The sequence below is a fragment of the Talpa occidentalis genome, unplaced genomic scaffold, assembly GCF_014898055.3.
Source record: "Talpa occidentalis isolate TD23 unplaced genomic scaffold, MPIMG_talOcc4v2.1, whole genome shotgun sequence".
Classification (NCBI taxonomy): domain Eukaryota; kingdom Metazoa; phylum Chordata; class Mammalia; order Eulipotyphla; family Talpidae; genus Talpa; species Talpa occidentalis.
Window position 1 is genome coordinate 126,785,218 of NW_026555331.1, and position 21,644 is coordinate 126,806,861.

The 21,644-nt window shown below is 38.4% G+C and overlaps 1 long non-coding RNA gene across 3 annotated transcripts in view; it reads left to right on the top strand.

Annotated features, from left to right (window-relative positions):
* LOC119245829 (uncharacterized) overlaps positions 1 to 21,644 on the top strand; it is a 139,107-nt gene that overhangs the window by 94,309 nt on the left and 23,154 nt on the right. The window contains exon 4 of one of the 3 annotated variants that reach the window (XR_008550824.1): positions 3,991 to 4,093. The exons of the other annotated variants lie outside the window; for them this stretch is intronic. This is a non-coding gene — a long non-coding RNA (uncharacterized LOC119245829). Of the gene's footprint in view, positions 1 to 3,990; positions 4,094 to 21,644 lie in introns of those variants that run through there. 3 annotated transcript variants of the gene reach the window in all.

The window sequence follows — 21,644 nt, forward strand, 5'->3', positions numbered from 1 at the left end:
TGGAAACTTATTCAGTGGGAAGGACAGATAAGAATATAAGCAGTTACGGGGCGGTAAGTGCTTTTACTGGAAGGAGAGGGTGATTTGAAAGGACACATTTTGTGCTTCTGAAATTTTATAGGAAAATGATTTTCAAAAATTAATGGTAACAATTGAAAGGAAAGTTAGTGGTGCGTACTGAATACGTTATCCTAAGACTTCACAAGGGCCAGGATCCTTTCCCAGTGTTTCCAGGTGAAGCATGTGAAAGCTCCAGGCCTGGCCTCCAGGCTCACTTCTGCATTATTCCTTCACCTCTCACACCATGTAAAGGGACACTTGGGGAAGGGGGCATGTGTGATGAATTCCTGTTGCAATGAAAGGTGGTTTTGGTTAATTTTGTTGAGGATCCCATTACTGTAGCAGACCACTGTTCTTTATTAATGAACTCCCAGAGAAGAGAGTAAATTGTTGCAAAGCCTGGTTTTAGGAAATAAACTAAAGCTTCTTGTTTGCTACAGAAGGTAGCAAACTTTCTGATTAGGGCCATACAGGGAATATTTTTGGCTTTGTGGATGACAATGTCTTTGTTACAGCTACTCAAGTTGTAACATGAAAGCAACAATATATAACAAGTAAAAAAAAAAATCACAATAGTTCTATCTCAATAAACCTTAATTTATGGATGCTAAAATTTGAATTTCATATAATTTGTCGTGAAATATTCTTTTAATACTTTTCAATTAATTAGAAATGTAAGAACCATTTTTAAGTTGTGGGCTGTATAAAAACAGGTACAAACTGGTCCAACCACTATGGAGAGCTGTATGGAGATTTCTTGACCTACTACACATAGAGCTTCCATATGATCCAGCAATTCCACTCCTAGGTATTTACCCAAAGGACACAGAAACATCAATTCCAAAGAACACCTGCACCCCTATGTTTATAGCAGCACTGTTTACAATAGCTAAGCTTTGGAAACAGCCCAAATGCCCAAAAATAGATGACTGGATCAAGAAGATGTGGTACATATACACCATGGAATATTACTCAGCATTCAAAAAAGATAAACACATGCAGTTTGAAGCAACATGGATGGAGCTGGAAGGGATCATTCTCAGTGAAATAAACCAGAAAGAAGAAGAAAAATATCGGATGTTCTCACTCATAGCAGGAATCTAGAAAACTTAAATAAGGGACCAGGAATAACTATAAGAAAGAAAATATCAAAATCAACAACTATGCACCAGAGACATTCTATGTGGGGTGGAGGGCAGGGAAAGGAGGGCTTGGGATCAAAATAAGGGGGTTGTAATTGTATGGGGAATATAAAAAATAAAATGTAAAAAAAATGTAAAAAAAAAGAAAAAAGAAGAAAAAGCACAAGAAAAGAATAATAAAATTAAATGTAGATGTAAATGAAATAAATAAAGCAAATGTATACAGAAAAAAAAACAAACAAACAGGTAGGGACCCGATTTTGCCCTTGGGGATTGTTAGGTAACTCATAATTTAGAAACCTCTCTTGCTTAAGAATATTACAAAGTAAACTCTTAGGTAAAAATCATCTACTTTCCACTTGGAATTCATCGGTTAAATTTGATGGGAAGTAAGATTTCATACTTTAAAGAAAGTGTGAGAACTCTTTATAGTAATTTTATGTAAGTGTCTATTGTTTATTTTTATTGCAGTAACATTGGTTTACAACACTGTGAGTGATTCAAGGGCATAGGATCACAACTCCTTAGGTGCACAACACCACACCCACCACTAAGTCCATTGTGCCTCCTCCCCATCTTGTAGCCTCAATTCCATAGTCAGATTTCCAGGGTTTCTTATTGGTTTGGTTTTGTCTAACCCTTTGTTTTGTTTCTCTGCATTCCACATATAAGTGATACCATCTGGTATTTGCTTTTCTCCTTCTATTATTTCACTTAATATTATCCCCTCCAGTTCCACCAACTTTTTCATGGCCTACTGGCCATCTGTATGTCTTTGAAGAAGTGTCTATTTAACTCTACTGCCCATTTTTGGACTGGGTTGTTTCCTTTTTGTTGAGTTGTATGAGTTCTTTGTAGATTTTGGATAACAGTCCCTTGTCAGACTCCTTGTAAATGGCAAGATTTCATTTTTTTTAAATAATTGAGTAGCATTCCATTTTTTTAAAAATATGTACCACATTTTTCTGATCCACTCCTCTGTTCTTGGGCACTTAGGTTGTTCCCAACCTAAGTGCATATATCCCTTTGAATTAGAGTTTTTGCATTCTTCGGGTAGATACCTGGAAGTGTAATTGCTGGGTCATGTGGTACATGTATTTTTAATAGTTTCAGAAACCTCCATACTGTTTTCCACAGGGGTTAGATCACTTTACATTTCTACCAGCAATATACAAGTCTTTGTTTTCCTCCATATCCTCTCTAACACTTGTTGTTTCTGGACTTTTTGATATGGGTCATTCTCACAGGTGTGAGATGGTATCTCATTGTGGTTTAAAATTTACATTTCCCTGATGATACTGATATGAGCAATTTTTCATGGGCCTGTTGGCCATCTGTATGTCTTTGAAGAAGTGTCTACTTAGCTCTACTGCCCATTTTTTGATTATTTGTTTCCTTTTTGTTGAGTTGTATGAGTTCTTTGTAGATCTTGAAAAACAGTCACTTGTCAGATGTCTGATGTGCAAATATTTTCTCGCATTCAGTAAGATATCTTTTTGTTGGAAAGTAGGATATATTTTTCCTGTGCAGAAGTTTTATAGTGTCACATAGTCTCATTGTTTGTTTACTTTTGTTTCTCTTGCTGTTAGAGACAAATTCACAAAGACAAGGATGTCTGTATTTATAGCAGGTCAGGTTGGGTCTGACTGTAATCATAGGTTAGCTACTTGAAAAGGTGCCTGTTAATGTTCCTACATTCTTCTTCAGTACACTATCAGCTTCTGCACAGCACAGTGGGAAGACTAGCAGAGAAAGATGAGAGCAGAGAGATGAACAAATGACTCAAGGAGAAGAGAAAAGTGATTGGGTCAAAAGAAATCATTTCCTGCTCATTATTCCATAAAGTAAAGTTTTGCTGAAATTAAATTTGCCAGATATGGCCCTAAACTAGAACTTCACCATGAACTATAAGAGATAAAAGGAATTCGAGTAGATATTTCAGTACCTACTATTGCCTGGTTCTGTGCTTTATATATATAATTCACCTTACAAAAACCTTTTGAGGAGGGTTCTAAATTAGCATCAAGGATCCTGTCCATTTGACATCTTCCCAGCTCCTGTTGGTATCTTGATAATTATTTCAGACCATCATCAAGGTTATATTGCTCTTGAGTCACTGGGTTTTTGGAGTATGCATGGGAGCTATCAACTATAAATAACTCAAAAACATGGACTGAGAGATAATACATGTAGGGCATATATACCCAAGCTTTTGGATATCAAATGGCCATATCTCAGAGATGTTTTTTCCCCAAAATCTCTAAAACAGTTGGAGACTCTGTTTTAATTAACTACTTGAACATATGCCCATTTGCATTTTTGCCAGTGTTGGAGAACTTAAAATGTATCTACATTAAATTTGTGCCATATCCTAAGCTGGGTATCTGGTGACTGTAGCAATATTACATAAGTTTTAAAATCAAAATTCAGAGGAATATTTTGACTTCAGACTGAAAATAATGCAAGGTTATGGTTTCCTTACAGAAACTCCTAAAGTTGCCTAGGGAAAAAATTCATAATTCAGTAGTCCCTCTTAGCATTTCTGAAGCTCAGAAAAGCTTGGGTCTAATTCTTATACTTTTGCCTATCAAACTTCCCAGTTTTTCATTTTTCCCACCAGGGGTCATTTAGTTTTAAAATCTCACTAACTGTTTCTATAAAGATATCAAAATATACTGATGAGATTATTGCAAACATTAAAAAAATCATTCTGATAACTCATTTTACATTGATTATACCCTTGACTCACCATAGTTACAACATATTCTGTTCTAAATTTGTCTAAAAGGCCCAGAGAAAAAAAATGAAGATAGAAAAGAAGAAGAAGAATATCAGAAAAGTGAAAATACACTGGAAAAAAGGCTTAGGTATTCTCATGCCAAATAAATGAGAATGTATTGGGTCCCTCAGTAGACTCAAACATGGTATGATTCATAAGCTGATTGCCTGACTGTGCATATCAATATGATTTGCTTTCTTATTGATATATTGAATTGTTTGGGGAACAAACCATTTTCTTCTAGTGTGAACGATTTATTTTTTCTATTATGTATAGCATTTAATCTTTTTATGTCAAACAAAGAGATATGGAGTTCATATGATATTTAAAATAGCCAAAATAGTACAGAAAATTTGAGGAAAGGGAGAAAAAAGTTAAACTTGTCTTTTAAAAAAAGTTGTTCTTCTGGATTTTTGTGTCCTCTGGATGTCTCTCACACTATCAGAAAAACATACTTCACCTTCTAGATTTATTTATATCTAGATATATTGAGATCTAGGTATAGATGCTTAAAGTTGGAGATAAATGTTAATGAGAAATCTGTTCATTTTCAAGTCATTAAAACAAGTGATGACAAAATAATGAAGGGGGTGTGTTTTTCCAAGTGCAAGTAAGGCTACTAGGAATATAGGGAGAAATACACACAAATGTGGACCCAAATTTGGTGTATGAATGATGATGATTAGTGTCAGTTCAGTTCTGAAAATCCAAACAAAGTGCTTTTAAATAAGTAAAATTACAATTTTGTAGGTTGACTTCACTTTTTTCTCTGTTTTATGTTACCTAACTACAATCAATTTGTCTGTTAGGAAATAACACAAGTATAAGGTTATGAATGATAATATTGATACAGAGAGAGAGAGAGAGAGACAGACAGACAGACAATAGGAAGAAAAATTTCCATCTTGGCCCCTGGGACTCACTGAGTGATCTTTACCCCTGCCCTACCCCAACCCTATGTCTAATTTTCAAGATTATAGTGACTATAAAACTCATTCAGTTGAAGAGGACAAAAATCAATTTTCAATTTACAGGCTTGTCAACCAGATTACTAAACAGCTTGGGGGATTGTTTGTTTGTTTGCATTTATGTCTTCAGTCAATCTTAGAATTAATTTTAATTGTACATAATTATATTTGAGAGGTTTTTAGTGTTAAAACCGCAAGTGTGATGCTTTTGGTAACTTTCCCCCTATTCTTACCATGACCCCTAAGTGGGATATTTAGGGATAATAAATATCTTTTTAAAGGTTTACAACTGTTATAGAAAATTTCCTTAGTTAGATTTCTAAATCATAGTCAACAAATTATGGCTGGTGGGTCAAATCTAGCCAGACATGTGTTTTATAAGGCCCCTGAACTCAAATGCTTTCATATTTTTTTTTCTTTCACATTTTTAAATCTTTGAAAAGAACCAAAAGAAGATTATTGGAAGATGGCAATTCTCATTCATTAATAGATTATCTTCAGGGCCTCCCTGATGGCACAGGGGGTTAAGCACCTCACTATGAAGCAATCCGAAGCCTCTGCAGCATGAGTTCAATCCCCAGCTGACCAGGGAATAACCCACATGGCGCAGCAGACCTCTCCTGTCTCGCCCACTGCTCCCCTCAGCAGTGTGTTTCGGTCAGTCTGCCTGTTTAGTCAGTCACTCTGTCTCTGGTGAATCCTCTCACCCCCCGCATCTCTGGCCTGTACCCCAGCTCTTGTATACATAAATAAATAAATCTTTAAAAAGAATAGATTATCTTCAGTTGCTTTTGCACTGCAACTGCAGAGGTAAGTGGTTGACAGAGATCTTATGGCCTCAAAGCCATACAGAAAAAACACTCACTGACCTGTAGTTTAGTTACTCTTGTTCACAAATTATGCATTTAAGGAGAAAACAAGAAAAAAGTCCTAGCTATTGATTGATATAGCAAAAATAAATTGATGATAGGCTATAAATGTCTGGCCAAGAGACTGGAATTTCGTAAGGGAAATTTGAGTGAAAGAGAATAGACATTATAGTGTGTAGACTATGTCTGAAGAGTTAATTTCTTGTGTATAATGAGATTGGAACAGTTGATCTGTGGAGTTTCACCCTTCATTATTCGAATTGGTGCTGCCTTTAAACAGTCATAATTAATAGGTGAGCCTCCTTTATGTCATACAATAGTACCCATAAATATGTTAGTATGTACATCAAATAGATAAGTTCTGTTTCCAAACATAACATCAATACTATTTTAATTCCTGAACAGATTTAGCAGTAATTCCATAATATTATCAAATGCCCAGTGTTCAAATTTCCTTGATAGTAATTTTTTCCAGTTTGTTTGACTCAGATTCAATATAAAATCTACATGGCTAATGTCTCTTAAGTCTTTTTAATCTACAGGTTCCCCTTACATTTCTCTCTTGCTTTTTAAAAAAATTGTGATGTGTTTATTAAAAAATTGTTGAGTATTGGGGTGAAATGATCAAGTTGGTTTTGCTTACATTGTGTTGGAGGTGCCTGTTGAACATCCAGGTGGAGCTGCTCTGGAAACAGTTGGCACTTGAGTGTAGCTCAAAGAAAGTTATATTGATTTGGTAAACATTTGAGCAGAGGTTTACCCTAGAGCCATAGGAGCAGGTAACACCACCTATTGAGAGGCCACTGGGCAAGATATCTGGACCAAGAGCTGAGCTGTGTGGGGAGAGTGAGAATAGGCAAGGTTAAAACAACCTGATAAAATGTTTATGAGAAAAAAAAATGTTCATGAGAGAAAAAACAAAAAAACAACCTGAGTGGGGGAACTGCTTCTGGAAAATGTCCGTAGTGGCAGTCTCTGAGCCAGGACTAGGGCAGATGACTGACCAGTGAGTTCAGCTATACAGCTATCCTGATAGCTTTGGCTGTGAGAAGGAGGAGTTATACACAATTTTGACAGCTAATGCTGCGGCATTTTGTTTGTGTAGTCTTTCTAGTTCTTCTAAAATTTCTATCCTCTAGTAAATGATTTTCTTGACTCTGACAAATTTTGAAACACAGCAGAGATTTCACCATTGGAAATCTGTCTGCTAGAGAGGAGACTACTTTCATGGTGAATTCTGTCCCCCCAAAAAATCCCTGACCTCCAGTGGCTCAGAGAGTGACTGTATTCGAAGTTGGGCCTTTAAAGAGTTGATTACCCTAACATGAGGTAATGTGGGGATATAGGACCTGATCCAATATGACTGGTGTCCTTACAGAAAGAGGATATTAGGACATAGACACACACAGAAGGAAGTCCATGTGAAGCCAAGGAGAGAGGCCTTCAGAAGTGCCAACACTTTGACTTTGGATTTCTAGTCTGCAGAAATGTGAGAAAATAAATTTCTGTTGTCTAAACCACCCAGCCTGTGGTATTTTGTAATGACAGCCTTGGCAAACGAATGTAAGAACCCCCTTGTGAAAGTCATTTGCATCCTGCAGACAGTGGAATATGGCTGCAATGACCATGGTGATAGGAGCATAAACAATCATGACCTCACGCACTGCTGCAGTGGAGGGTACAGAGCTGTCCCTTTAGGCTGAATGGGTGCCCTCTTGCAGTCAAGGCAGCTCTCTTTGGAGAAGTCATCAGAGCAAAGCTTCCTCCTGGCGAGTGTGTATTTGATAAAGGCTAAAACAGTATGAACTAAAAGGAAATGGGTGCGCTGTTAGGAGGTTAAAATGAAATTTAAAGAGCCAATAAATAAAAGGCCATTTAATGCAATTTTTCAAAAACTTACTAAACTATCATTAGATTCTTTCAAATTTGCCAGGTGATTATTAATTGTCACAGAGCATTGCTTTTCTCTAACATACAAAACCCAGCCTCACTACTTTTCATTTTCTCCCTTTGTATGACTAATTTTTAAATTCACAGTCTCCCCCTATTTAGTCTCCTTACTCTCCTCAGACTACATTTTTAAAAGATCATTTATTAGGGAATGGAAACAAATTAGGGAGAGCATCTAGGGAATTGCACTGGAAAAACACATTGAGATGGTGGAGATTGAGGATTATGTACATTTATAATTTTTGTGATTATCTCAAAAGTCAAATAGGAAAACAAAATGTGGGCCTCCCCGGTGGCTCAGTGTGTTGAGCGCAGCGCTGTGAAGCTGTCCGCAGCCTCTGCAGCGCGGGTTCTATTCCCGGCCGGCCAGGGAGATTCCCACATGATGCAGCAGACCTCTCCTGTCATGCCCACTGCTCCCCTCAGCAGTGTATTTTGGTCGTCTGCCTGTTCTGCTCCCTGCTCTGTCTCTGGTGAATCCTCTCACCCTCCCACGCCTCTGGCCTGTACCTTAGCTCTTGTATAAAAATAAATATATCTTAAAAAAAAAAAAAAAAAAGAAAGAAAACAGAATTTGCCAAACTGCAAGAACAAGAATTAGGATGCAACTGAAAAAAGAAATGAATCTTGGTTCTGGATCTTTTGTTTTTTATCTTAAGTAAAATTTGTTCTCTAGTTGATGGGCATATACCAGTTGGGACTGATAACAACATTGCAGTAGGATCTTTAAGGTTCCCCATTGGGCATATAATCAAATGTTTAATATGCATGGTTAATTTACTTTGGTGATTGCTGATCACCCAAGGAGAGAGCAAAGCCCCCTTGGCCAGACAAAGCTCTAGTAAAGATATGTACCCCCCAGAGGTAAATTTGAGCATTTTCTTGGCTGCTGAGTCCCAAATATATATAAGTGTGTGTGTGTGTGTTTGTGTGTGTGTGTATGTATGTGTATGTGTATCTGGAAGACAATGTTCTATTTCTACTATTTCTATTCAGCAGGAAACTAATCTGGGTGGGGCATTTTAACTATATATATATATATATATATACACACACACACACACACACATATACATACACACACACACACATATATGGGGTAATGGATAAGAATGGATAAGCCCCTTTGGATGTAGATATAGACAATGGGAACAATCTAATTCGGCTTGTCCTTTGTGCAAATATGCTGTAAAAGGAAACAAAGTCAACTATTGTTTAACTCTCTGCTATTTAATATAGCACATTTTTAACATCTTAATGTTGTACTGACTTCAGTTTACCCTGATGTTGCTATCCCTTTGTTCTGTTTTAAAAGTGCCATAGGAATAATATTAACAAGAAACTAATAGGAATTCCTCATTTTTGGACAGATGTGAAATCAATAGACTAATTTATGGAAAAGACATGTGGCAATTTCAGGAGGCCAGATGTGTCAGTCTAACCAATGCAGTTTCACATGGAATCATGAGAAATCTAAGTGCTGCCTTTTCACATCTTTCAAGTTGACAGTCTAGCCATTCTGTCTAATCTGTTTCTGGTAATTGTGGGAGCAAAGCAAGATGTAATGTGGAAAAGGGAGTGCCATGATTTATCTTCTGGGTGTAGGACTCATTTCCTGGAGGAGGGGTAAGTTGTAAAAGTAGTGGTAAAACAGTAAAACTAACTGGGACACTTCCTTGCTCTGCTGATACTGGAAAGCCACTTCCTATTTCAGCCTGTAGGAAGTTAGTACTTTCTAGTTAACTGCCCCTCCACCTTCCATCAAAAACAAAACAGGGTCTCAGAGCTCTAGGACACAGTCTGCTCAGCAAGGGCAAGCAGGGGAGGAGACAAAGAACCAACTGTAGCTGCCATCCCAACCACTTGGCCATCCTAAAATTTGTCCAGTGACCTCCTACATTCCTTGGGTCCTGTGACCCTAAACTTGAAACTTCTCTAAAATCATCCCCATAGCCACAGCCATCTCTTTAGAGCTTGTTTTGAAATATTTTTTCCCCCTGTATTTTCCCCAGAGATCTGATGTTATCCATTTTTTATTTTTCAGGTATTTCTCAAAGTTTTTGATCTTCCTATTGTTTTTTTCTAGTGTTCTGAATAATTTATGATTTTTAGAACACATTTTTTTTTTCCTTAGGAAGAAGAGATAGGGAAACTTGCCATAGTGATTCAGCTAAAGATGAAATTTTATTTTTAAAAGAAAATCATAGTTTACAGGAAAAAATTCTAACTATTTACACTGGCCATTAGACTATCATCTCATCCAATATGTGTGCTAGCTATTTAAATGACTATGCAGGTATTTTTAAAAACTGCTTTAAGTCATAAAGACCATAGTTCATGTTACAACTGAATTACTCTAAAGAGGCTGCTAATCTATGTAGAATTAAAATTCCTTCATGTTAAAAAAGGAGCAAAACATTTCAAATAGAGGGAGAATAGGAAAATATCAACTTTACCAACCTTAAGTACTCTTACGTTTTCCTGCGTACTCTCTAGTTAGAAGATGTTCCAAATTATCTTGAAATCTGTATCCCATACTTCCTTCATGCTAAAGATTTTAACTAATAACCATTCTAGAATGCCAGGAATAGCAAGTTATTTATTGTTAAACATACACATGCATCTATTCCTTGGACTCTATTGATTCTGTCTAAAATTTAGAATGAAACCAATTTAAATCTTTTATATACAATAGTAATGTTGCTGTGGTCCAGGAGGGAAAAGGTGTGTAGAATTTTCTTTGTCTTAGTTGGAACAAGAGCACCTGGAAGGCAGGACAGATTTCTTGGTGAGAACCAAAAGTTAGAGGACCCGGGGAGGCTCTTGCCTTGGAAAGCTGGGCGCCTCTGTGGAAAGAGAAACATTATTTCAGTATGTAGGTACCATGTCCTCTTGACCCCTAACAGGCCAAAAAGTTGCTGAGTAGGTCAGCCAATCCTGCCCCTGATGCTAGTGTCTGGATTTAGGAAGACCAAACTGAAAAGAGGCTTTCATCATATAACTTAGCAGGAAACTGGCCATTCCATCATCATTGTCACCCAACATGAGTAGAGGTCATTTTGCTGCCACAACGCACAGAATTACCAACGCTGAGGGTTCTGCCAAATTAGCCATGAGCTCTACGCACTGCAGAAAAATAAATCTGTGGGAATCTCGCATTCAGAATTTAAAATGAATTAGCCTGAGAAATAAATGCTTGGTGAAATAGAGCTGTTAGAGAAGACAAGATTAAAACATGAGTTATAAAGTACTAATACGACTTGGGAGACTTGGGAGGGGGTCTGCAAGGACTACTATTTAAGAATAAGATGGCGCAAAGACATTCAATTTTCCCTGCTTTTCTCCCCAGTGAGATGAGCCCTTTAATTTTATTTTCCCTTCTGCTCTCCTTTTCTCCGCCCACAGATGGCTTTTACTTCTCCATCCCTACCCCTCCCTACTCTTCATTCACTTGAGTTTTGTTGAGATACCAGATATGCTAACAACAGTAGATATGACAATATTAGATCATGTGGTGTTTAGAGAAAAAACACTAAAGATACAGAGGTAGTAGTTTCAAAGTGAAAAACGTGATAAAAATACACATTCATAATTGTGTATGAATCAAGCAGCATATAACATAAATATATAAAGCAAAAACTGAGATAAAACATAAAGTAATAGCAGGAGACAAACACCTGATCAGACAAAATGAATACAACTTAGAAAACTGAATTGAATTTAAAAATGTGATATTATGGACAATGTGTATGTGTGGGTGCATGTGTACAGAATTTCTACCCCTATAAAATAAACTTTCTCCTATTTCTAAGAGATTTATAAAACTTAGTCATGTTGTTAGTTACAATGCAAACATTAATAAATTTGAAGAATGAAGTATTTATCTTACAATTCACATTATTTTATCATAATCCAATAAAACTGTGGATATGTTTAAGAGTGACCAAAAATATCATAAATCTTGAAAACGAAGTAATTATTCTTATATAAGCCTTATATCACAAAGGAAATCAAACGAAATTTATAAATTTTTCAAGCACTGAAAAAACAACACTTCATATACTTTGTAACTTGAAGCCCAATGAAAACTTACTGAGAGAAAAACTTTAAACTATTAATCTTTTCATTATTCAAAAAATGGAAGAGGGGCTTCAGGGTACAGGGTTGAAATCTCAGGGCTATCACTTGTCACTGCAGCATGAGTTTGATACCCAGCCAGGGAGCTACCCACATGGCACAACTCTGCTCCCCTCAGCAGTGTATTTCAGTAAATCCACCTGTTTTGCTCCCCACTTTGTCTCCGGTGAATCCTCTCACCTCCCCCCAAACACACACACACCTCTGGCCTATATCCAGTTCTTGTATACACAATAAATAAACATAAATCTTAAAAAAAAGAAAGTAAGGCATTAAGCAGTTTTTACTGCTGTGTTTAATGGGGGCCCAAATAAACAACACTCTTTTCTGCCCTGTAAAAGAAAGTAATAAGATAGATGTAGACTGTGACAGAATGAGAGGATCACACGAGGTTAGTATCAACACCTTTAGATCATACACCTCCCAAGATGGAATCAGGAAGAAATAGAAAATTTGAACAGCAATTACATGCAAGGAAATGAAACAGTAATCTTCCAAAAGACAAAAAAAAAGTCTCCCAAAAGACAAAAACTCAGGCCCAGATGGTTTCATTAGTGAGTTCTACTAAACCTCAAAGATGGCAGCACCAGGTTTTAAACCAGCCCTTTCTCCAGTATTTTTCAGGAGGCTGTGTAAATCACGGGGATTATGTGACGGAGGTTTGGATAAGAAACCTTTATCTTGGGTGGCAATTGGTTCTGCTGCTGCTTTATTTCTCCTGTAACTTTATCATTTACCTTGCCCTTTTCTTGTTCTTTTTCTGCACGAATTCCCTCTCCTGTGTTTGGTGGCTGCTTTTTCTATCAGCCTTTCTCCCTGCTCCTCTGATTGCCTGCCTGCCTGCCTGCCTGCTCGCCTCTCTTAATTCCACCCTTTCTGAATACATGTGCCAAACTCCTAAGTTAAATAAAACAAAGCCAAAAACAGCTTCCTAGTTCTCAGTTGAGGAAGGGGCAGGAGAGGAAGGGTTTGTACTCTTGGTTAAATGCTGGTCTTTGTCGATCAATTATTTTTGGAAAAGTTAACGGTAATCTCTTTTATCTTCACTGTGACTGTGGTTGTAATGGTTCTTTCTATATGTGCATTTGTGTATCCTTCTACACAACCTATACAAGCGCTGATGGAATATTGCCTTTATTGGTAAAGAATTGCCAGCTGGTGCCTGGGTGCTTATGCTTCCTATTGCTCGTGAATAGCACACTGAAAACTTCATAATGAAACCCGAAAATCACAGAAGCATAAACACAGCTGCTTATGCCTATAAAGTAAGTGGTTTACAAGGGAAAGCATAATCAGTAGAATCTAGTGTTTAGTCAATTACATTAACAGCAGACAAATAGAAATCATATGTATTTGACAGGAGGCCATTTTAAGAAACAGAATTTGTAGGCTGCAAACGTAATGAGACATCTTAAAAGAAGTGTCATCCATTATTCATGAATTGGAAATAAAATACAAAGTGCTCTTCCAAAAATCAGAAAATTAAAGTTCTATTAAAAGTGTGAGGGTTTTGATTTATTTCTTGGTCTTGAGGTTTTATGGGGACGTGTGTGTGTATGTGCACTTTGTTGTTGTTGCTGTTGTTACATTAAACCAGGAAGATTTAATGTATCTTCAATGTTTGATAGATATTGTTTCAGAAAACCCTGTGTATTTGGGGATTTCCAGGGCTGTAAGAAACAATATCAGCACCTGCGCTGGGTTGTGGGAAGGCCATAGACCAGTCCGACCCAGCAGCAAATGGTTGTTGATTAGAGAGGCTCCCTTGATGATGACAGAAGGTAATGAGTGAGCACAGCTGGGCAACTGGGGAATCTGGTGGCAATAAAAGGTCAGAGGGCAAGCTCGAAAGCTCCGGAGACTCAGGGCTGGCTCGTGGCTGGAGTTCCTGCTCTCTGGACTACAGCACTTGTGGTTTGGGAGTCACTTCACCCACTGGTGAAGCTGGAAAGGACCTGGGAATGCCCCCGCTGCTGGGACAAGATGCAAGGATCCTGCCGTTAAGGCCAGGGGACTTCCCACAAAGACTGTTTCTGGACAGCCAGACTAAGGTACAGTGATGGTCACTTTTTTAAATATTCTACTTAAGGATTGTTTTGAGAGTCAAGAGTGGTGATGAGTCTTCAAGTTTCAGGTCTGTTCTTGTGGTTTTAAGGTTTGTGGGAAGTAGGGGAATGTAGCAAATGAAATTTTGTTAAACCTGTCTAACTGCAGTGGTGATGAAGCAATAAATAGGAAAGTTCGAGGGTGAAAAGTTGTTGTGGCAAGTTTTTTGAAATCATTTCTAAATATCAGTTATTATGGGAATGGATTCCTTAGGGAATCTTAAAAAATGGGTAATATTTTAATAAAGCCCCTGGTTTTAAAGAGGTCTCCAAACAACTCTGCATCAGAATCACCTGCTGGGGCTTTAAACGTTAGACCTCAGGCCCAGGCAGGCTGTGGAGTCAGTATGGAGAAAAACCTAGGAATCTGAATTTTGTGCAAACTCCCCAGGGAACCACTGACATCGATGACTGAACTCCCCTTTCGAGCCCTGTCAGATTTATTCCACTGAGAATATTTCAAACGTTGCAAGGACTTGAGGACTTTGAAATCTTTGTTCTCTCAAAGTTCTCATAGGGCGATAACAGACCTTACTATACCACTATATGCAGCTTCAGTTCAGTGCTCCCCAGAATTATCATGAATTCCAATTTAGTTAAGTTTAAGCTAATGAGCCTTTAATTCCAGAAAACCATCCCCATAAAGTTTTCCTCTTCCTCTGCTATCCTACCATCCACCCTTGAGGTGCATTTTCTCTGAGACAATGTCCTTGGAACAATCTCAACTGCCTCCCTAGCTCGCATATTTTATCCCTCACTATCTTTCCTGTTGTTCTGAAGTGAGTTTTGTCTGGCATCCTCAAGATCTGAGGAGAGCCTTGATCCAGGTCATCAGAATATAAGGCCTAAACATTCAGTCAGATTGTTGTCCTGGAGTATAAAGACATGGCATAAAAATGCCTATTGACGCCTGAATAGGGTTCCTGGCCCCAAACCTCTGAGCAAGTCTCTCTGCCCAGGTGGCAGCTTAGATGGATTCTTGGTTGGCTCACAACCCCTATGGTTATCCAGACTCTGATGGGGAGTCAGGGGATCAGCTATACAAGTAGCCTCACTTTTCTGGCAGTGGTAGGAGCAAGGCTTGGATCCTGACTCCATTCCCTATTTATGTAATTTGGGGTGAGTTGTTTGATACCCAGTGCCTTGACAAAGCAGAGGCAATGAAAGGACCCAGCTCACAGAGTGGTGGCAATTTGTGCCGATATTGCTGTTAAATGCTTAATACAATGCCTGGCACAGAGTAAGTTTTCTATAAATGCTAGCTACTATATTTAGGAAGAAGTGGGAAAATAGAAGGGAGAAACACTTTTAAATGGTTGAAAGTCCAGATGTACATAAGAAGATAAGTGAGAAAGATATAGTATTAGCTATCTAATGATGTGTGACAAATTACTCTGTAAGTGAAAAGCTTAAAATAGCAAATATTAATTATCTCACACAGTTTCTAAAATGGTTTTGATTCAGGATCTCTCATGAGTGTCAGAAGTTCAGCTATGCCATAGACAGAGCTGAGCTCATGAGTGTTGGAGTGGCTGATTAAAGCAATAGGCCAAAAAGAAGTAGCAGTGAGCTCTGCAATCACATACACTGACAGCAAAAGCCTGAGACTGAAACTGAGGGTACCCACTGCACCCTGTTCCATCTGCCCCCATGTGTTGGTCATGGGAGGGAAAGGAGAGGCAACAAGGGCCAGGAGTGGAAAAGCACAGGGCACTGAGTGTCAGTGGGAAGGGGTCTTCAAGGTCCTCATCTCAGTAAGGTGGGCTCACGGAGGTGTCTGAGGAGTGCCTTGGCAGAGAGGTGTGTGTGCCAGAATGATAGATGTATGAAATGGGAGAGTCTGGTTGTCCAGAAGGACTTCAGTCACCCTTCAGACACTGTGATGCCGCAGTTGTGTAGCAGACCTGGTGTGGGAAAGGCAGTGTTCCAGATAAAGCCTTTGTTTTTGCTTATAGTCAACTGAAAACTCACGGGTTTTCCATCAGGAGCTGTATTCCTCAGCTAGCATGGGTGTGATCTGCTGGAGACTGTATTAGGCCACATGCACGGTGGTCCTCAGTAGCTGGGCAGCTGAAGCAAGACCTGTAGTCCAGTTAGATAAGGCCTGGAGGGCAGTGGAGGGCAGGGCCAAATTAATTCAAAGAGACCTGTAAAAGAGATCATGCGAACAAAGTGAACAAATATCAGAGGGTCAAGTGCCAGAGTAATTTAACGATCTGCTAGAAATACCCCTAGTTGTTGGAGGAGGGGCTGAGTCACAAGGGCTTATGGGTGTTTCTCAATCTGCAGGGGTGGCACCAACTGTTATCACCTGATAACAGTTGCCCTAGGCCCCACCCTCAGTTTCCTACTTGTTTAAATGTTGAACACTTTAACATTTTCCACATTGAACATAATAGAATCCTTTGAACATGAAAAAGAAAAAATTTCTCCATGATCTTGATGCATGTAACAATCTGAGAACCCCTAGATAAGGAGAGCAACAAGGAGGAGCGTGAGTCAGAAACACAGACTTGGCAACAGCAGGGTCAGGTGACAGGCACCTACTGAGCATCATGCCCTTGTCACTTGTTGCTCCCCATCTTCCAGGGGGGAATGCTCCATCTTGTTAGAGATAGCTTGGAAACATAAAGAAAGATACCTTGGAATTACCATTTTATTCCCATTACATGTAATTAGAAAAGGCCAAAAAATCAGGATAACAAGAACAGGTGTGTCTCTTAAGAGCCCCATGCCAAGCACCAGGGCTGGGTCTGTCCCTCTTTCTGGGGGGCAAAAGTGTATGTGTGTGTGTATGTGTCCCCTCTTTCTTGTTTGTGTGTGTGTGTGTTTGTGTGTGTGTTTTCCCACTAAATGTGGAGAATGCAAACCTTGATGGATGTGTGAACCAGTGGGTTGCTTCTCGCAAATGATCTGAACCCATTTTGAGAAGTTGATTAGAACTGTTTAACTTGACTTATCTGGTTCAGTCACATAAATATTTCAGGTTTCACTGAGTTCATACTGATGTTAAAGCAAAGGTTAGATCTTGCTGTGAGAAAGCCAGCTGGACTTGAGTACTCCTCTGAGATAGAGTTCATTGTTTCAATGGTTGCGATTATGACCACTGGTCATGATGCTGTGAATGAGTAGTTAGTAAAGCGTGCAAATTCTAGTGGCTCACTGAGCCAGAGGAGAGAATTACAGATGAGAAATTCACAACTCATTCTTGGTACTGTTCTAGAGTACCATCAACATTTGATATTTGTGTTTTCCATCCCCACTGGCCCTTATCAGCAGTCCAGAAAGTCCTGAAAAGAGTATTCATCAAATTCTAACGGCCCTTAGGATCTTATAAAGCCCAAGGGCAGCCTAAGAAATGTGAATGAGACTTCCACTCATTTACTGATTGCTTTCTGAACAGGTTATATGTTACACAGGGGTTCAATTTAATGAAGAGAAAGATCTCATACTTGGGAGGAGAGAGTAGGGTTCTATTTTTAGTAGAATTATGGGTCAGATATTGTAAAAAGTCATCCAGTTGAAATACACATAGGTCCTAAACAACAAATCTACTTTGAAAAATAGCTGAGTTTGCAGAGAGTAAGGAAAATTCCCAAGAGCCAAAGAAAACACTGTGAGCTGAAATCAGGGCTGCAAGTGCTTATAGAAACCTTATAGAACAAATGCTGACACCAGCAATCTAGAGTTTGGGAGTTTATAATTTATAAGGGGAAGCATAAATCTTGTGTCCATGCAAAACAAGGACTAGCCTAAGACAAAAATCAAAAGTTGGACCCACTGACCTCAAGAAAATAATGTGTAAGAAAAAATTCTGCCAACAAAGGAGAAATCTTTCCCGATTAGCACTGTGAGAAGAAAAACAAAACAAAAACAATAGCAACAATAGTATTGTCTTCCCAGAATTTTTAACCTTGTTCATTTGTGATTTTGGCATTTGAATGTGTAGTACCCATTGCATTTATATTACCCATAAGCAGGAAAATTCCACACTGAAAAATAAGAGTCCTAGCTTAAAAGTACTCACTACTGGCTTCTGACATAAGCAAATCATGGAGAAAGTACCAACTACTTGGGGCTTTCAGGATTCTAACATGTTAGATTAAAACAAATAAAATTCCCAGCAAACAACAGATTTAGATAATATGGAATTCTGATAATGAAAATTTTCAATATTAACTGTCGAATAACCATTTAGAGGAATAAAAGGATTAATAAGGAATAATCTAGAGTGCAAAAATACTAGTGAACAGAATCCAGAATCATATTAAGAAATTGATACATCATGATAAAGTGAGATTGATGATCAAGTGAGATTTATTCTAGGAATGCAGGGCTGGTTTAACACTGGGAATTTTAATAATAGATAGTATAATAGTAGTTGGAAGTGGGTGTACCCTTTTAAAATAGATTTGAGATATAATTAACCTATAATAAATAACATACATTTAAAACGAACCATGTGGTAAGTTTGACATGTATATAGTCATGGAAATGGCACCAAAATCAAGATAATGAACATTATCTATCATCCTAAAAAGTTTTCTCATGCTTCTTTATAATCCTCTCCTCCTTTTCTTCCTTCTGTGTCCCCATTCTCATGTGATTCCCTGCTCTGATTTCTGTCACTGCAGATTAATTTTCTAGAATTTCATGTGGAATCCTGTAGTGTGTAATCTTACTGTGTCTGACTTCACTCAGCTTAATTATTTTGAGATTCATCAGTGTTGTTTCCAGTATCAGTAATTTATTGTGGCAGGTTTCCCATTGGTTGGCCCACTGTGGAAAATTAGTGATAGGGCCTCCCCGGTGGCACAGGTGATTGAGCGCAGGGCTGTGAAGCTGTCCGCCGTATCTGCAGTGTCAGTTTGATCCCTGCCGGCCTTGGAGCAACCCACATGGCGAGCAGACCTCTCCTGTCTCGTGTGCTGCTCCCCTCAGCAGTGTATTTCAGTAGATCTTCCTGTTCTGTTCACTGCTCTATCTCTGGTGAATCCTCTCACCTTCCCGTGCATCTGGCCTGTATCCCAGTTCTTGTATAAATAAAATTTTAAAAAAAGATAGAAAATTAGTGATAAGTCCTCTCCAGTTCCGTGCGTTCTAGCAATTCTTCAGAAAAAGCACAAAGGAAGAGTAGAAAGGAGCTCCACTTGCTTCTTTAACTCTGCTCAACAGCCTAATGTTTATGTCAATTCGGAAGCAGTGATAATCTTTAAGTTGGGGTTATCCTCTGAGTGGATCTCTTATTAGAAGTGGGACTGTGACTCCAACTTGTCCCAGTTTCTGCAGTGACACAGAAAAGCTGGCTCTGTGCTGTGCTCTTGTGTCCTGGAGTTTCCATTGCTGTGCCTGTTGCGGGACTTTGCTACACAGGCTGGATTTTCTTCTCTATTTATTCTTAAAAAACCCAAGTGAAATGGCTTGATTAATCTACTCTGGTTACACTTGGATTCCTCCCAACTTGAGAAGGAAACTAACTCCTCTCTTTACTGAAGGTTGTATCGGGAGTAAGGAGGGGAAATAGAATGGCTTTGAAATAGGTAACAGGATTTATAACTACCCACTAGCTTGCTCATCATTCCTTGGATTTCTTACAAAATGCTCAGGCATGGGGAGGAAGTTGCAGAACAGGACAGGAGGCAACAAAATTCAGGATTCATATTCTTCTCAAAGATCCAGAAACCTGTAAGTCCATAGCAACTTCCTCAACTTTCTTTTCGTGCCAGGATGCAGCAACAGGCCTGCAGAAAGACAGGAAGTCAGAACTAGAAAAACTGCCCCAGGGTCTGAGGAAAGAGTTTAGACTGGAGAAGTCAGACCTGTCCAGAAATAGAATTCAGTGGCCAACCTGGCCTGATAATTCTAGGAAGCATTGAGAGGAACCAGGACAAACTTTGGCTGAGGGTCAGAAACAAACTCTGAGTGGGCATAGAGAATCCTAGGGGCGGGAAAGGAGACAGAGAAGAGGATTACGACCATGTAGAAAGGGTTAGAATAACTGACAATGGAAACAGTAAATAGTTTTCAGACTTGAGAGACGTATTAGCTAACGTCATTCACCATTTCAGTCCTTACAACATTTTCCCTCAAAACACGGGGTGGAACTGGTTCTCAAGCAGATTTTTCACAAAGGCAAGCTGTAAAAAAACTGCTGGGGGAAAGGGATGGCAAAGGGAAATTTACTTCCTTGTGGGCATCTTTGGTGTTCTTTAAAGTCTTTTAAATAGTGACTCTCAGAGTGTACCTTAAGGTAATTTATGTACAAAATTCTGCTTAGTAACCAATGTAACCCATTTGTTTAAAAAAAGTCATTTAAAAATAGCTATAATCCCCACCCTGAGGATATCTCTAATGCAGATAAGCAGGGACAATGTTTGTATTATAAGTAGTCACAGCAGCATTGGCAGCCAACACTAATTTGGCTTGCTGTGTGTCAGAGACTGTTCTGAATGCTTTCCAAATGTTAATTCAGTTAATTCTCACAACAGTCTTATGAGGTAGGCATCATTATTCCCATTTTATAGAATGACCTATTTGCATTTTACTGGCTAACAATGCTTCCATTAAGCTAATGGGTTTTCTTCCTAAGGTCATATAATGGATATGTCAAGAGCATTTAGAAAAAAAGTAAACTCCTCAACTAATAGAAAATCAGTTATGAGAATAGCCCTGTTGTATCAATGAAGTACAGATTTGGTAGGGAATCATATGCTGATGAGAGAATCTTAAATCTGAGTGTACCATCTTTTGAAAATAGTTTTTCTTGATTCTGCAAGAAAGGTTTATTGTGGACACAGACTAGATTTCTAGGTTTTTTTTTTTTTTTTTAACATAACTCAGTGACATCTGGTTTCTTCATTTTGTTGAAAATTTGTGTTGGTTGCCTAGGATGGTTTTACATCCTAATAAGCACACCTTCCTAGAAAATGGCATTGAGACATGCACAGAATAAACAAATTGTATTTGAAGATTGTTATAGAAAATGAGTAACTTTTAAAATGAAACTGGTTTTAAACTAGTTCTAACTGGTTTGGCTTTTAGATTTTTTTTGTATCTTTAGCAATTGTCATACTATGAAAAGATCTCATTTTGTTAAGTGTCATTTTGTTAAGGAGAAATTAAGCATAAATGTATAGATTAAAAGCACCTTAGGCCAGTAATATATTAAGGATGCTGGTGACATTCACATTCATGTAAATAAAGAATATTAAAAAATTTATAAAGGCAGGGTTTTATTTTGTTTTTTAGCCCCCCACAATAAATTAAAGCCAACTGATTAGGTAAAAGATTGATAAGCCCCTGCCTGCTCTGGGTGCATAAGAGTGAGAAACAGAAGGACATCTTCCAGAAGGAATGGAAGAAGGGAGAACTTAGTTATGCAGTAAGGTAGAGAAAGCAGCTGAATTATAAAGAGGATAGAAAATGCCTTCCTGGCTAAAAAACATGTCCTACTGACCTGATTTGGGGCCCGATAGCTGGAAAGAGTAAAGCATTAAATCTATATCTGTCATTGACAGTTCAGTACCGTGCTGTATTTTGGAGTGATTCATTTCCTCCCATCCACTTCTCGTGAAAGAAGGAGTGGAGAAAGAGGAATACTAGCATGGAATGAAAGATTCCGTGTTCTGTAGGAT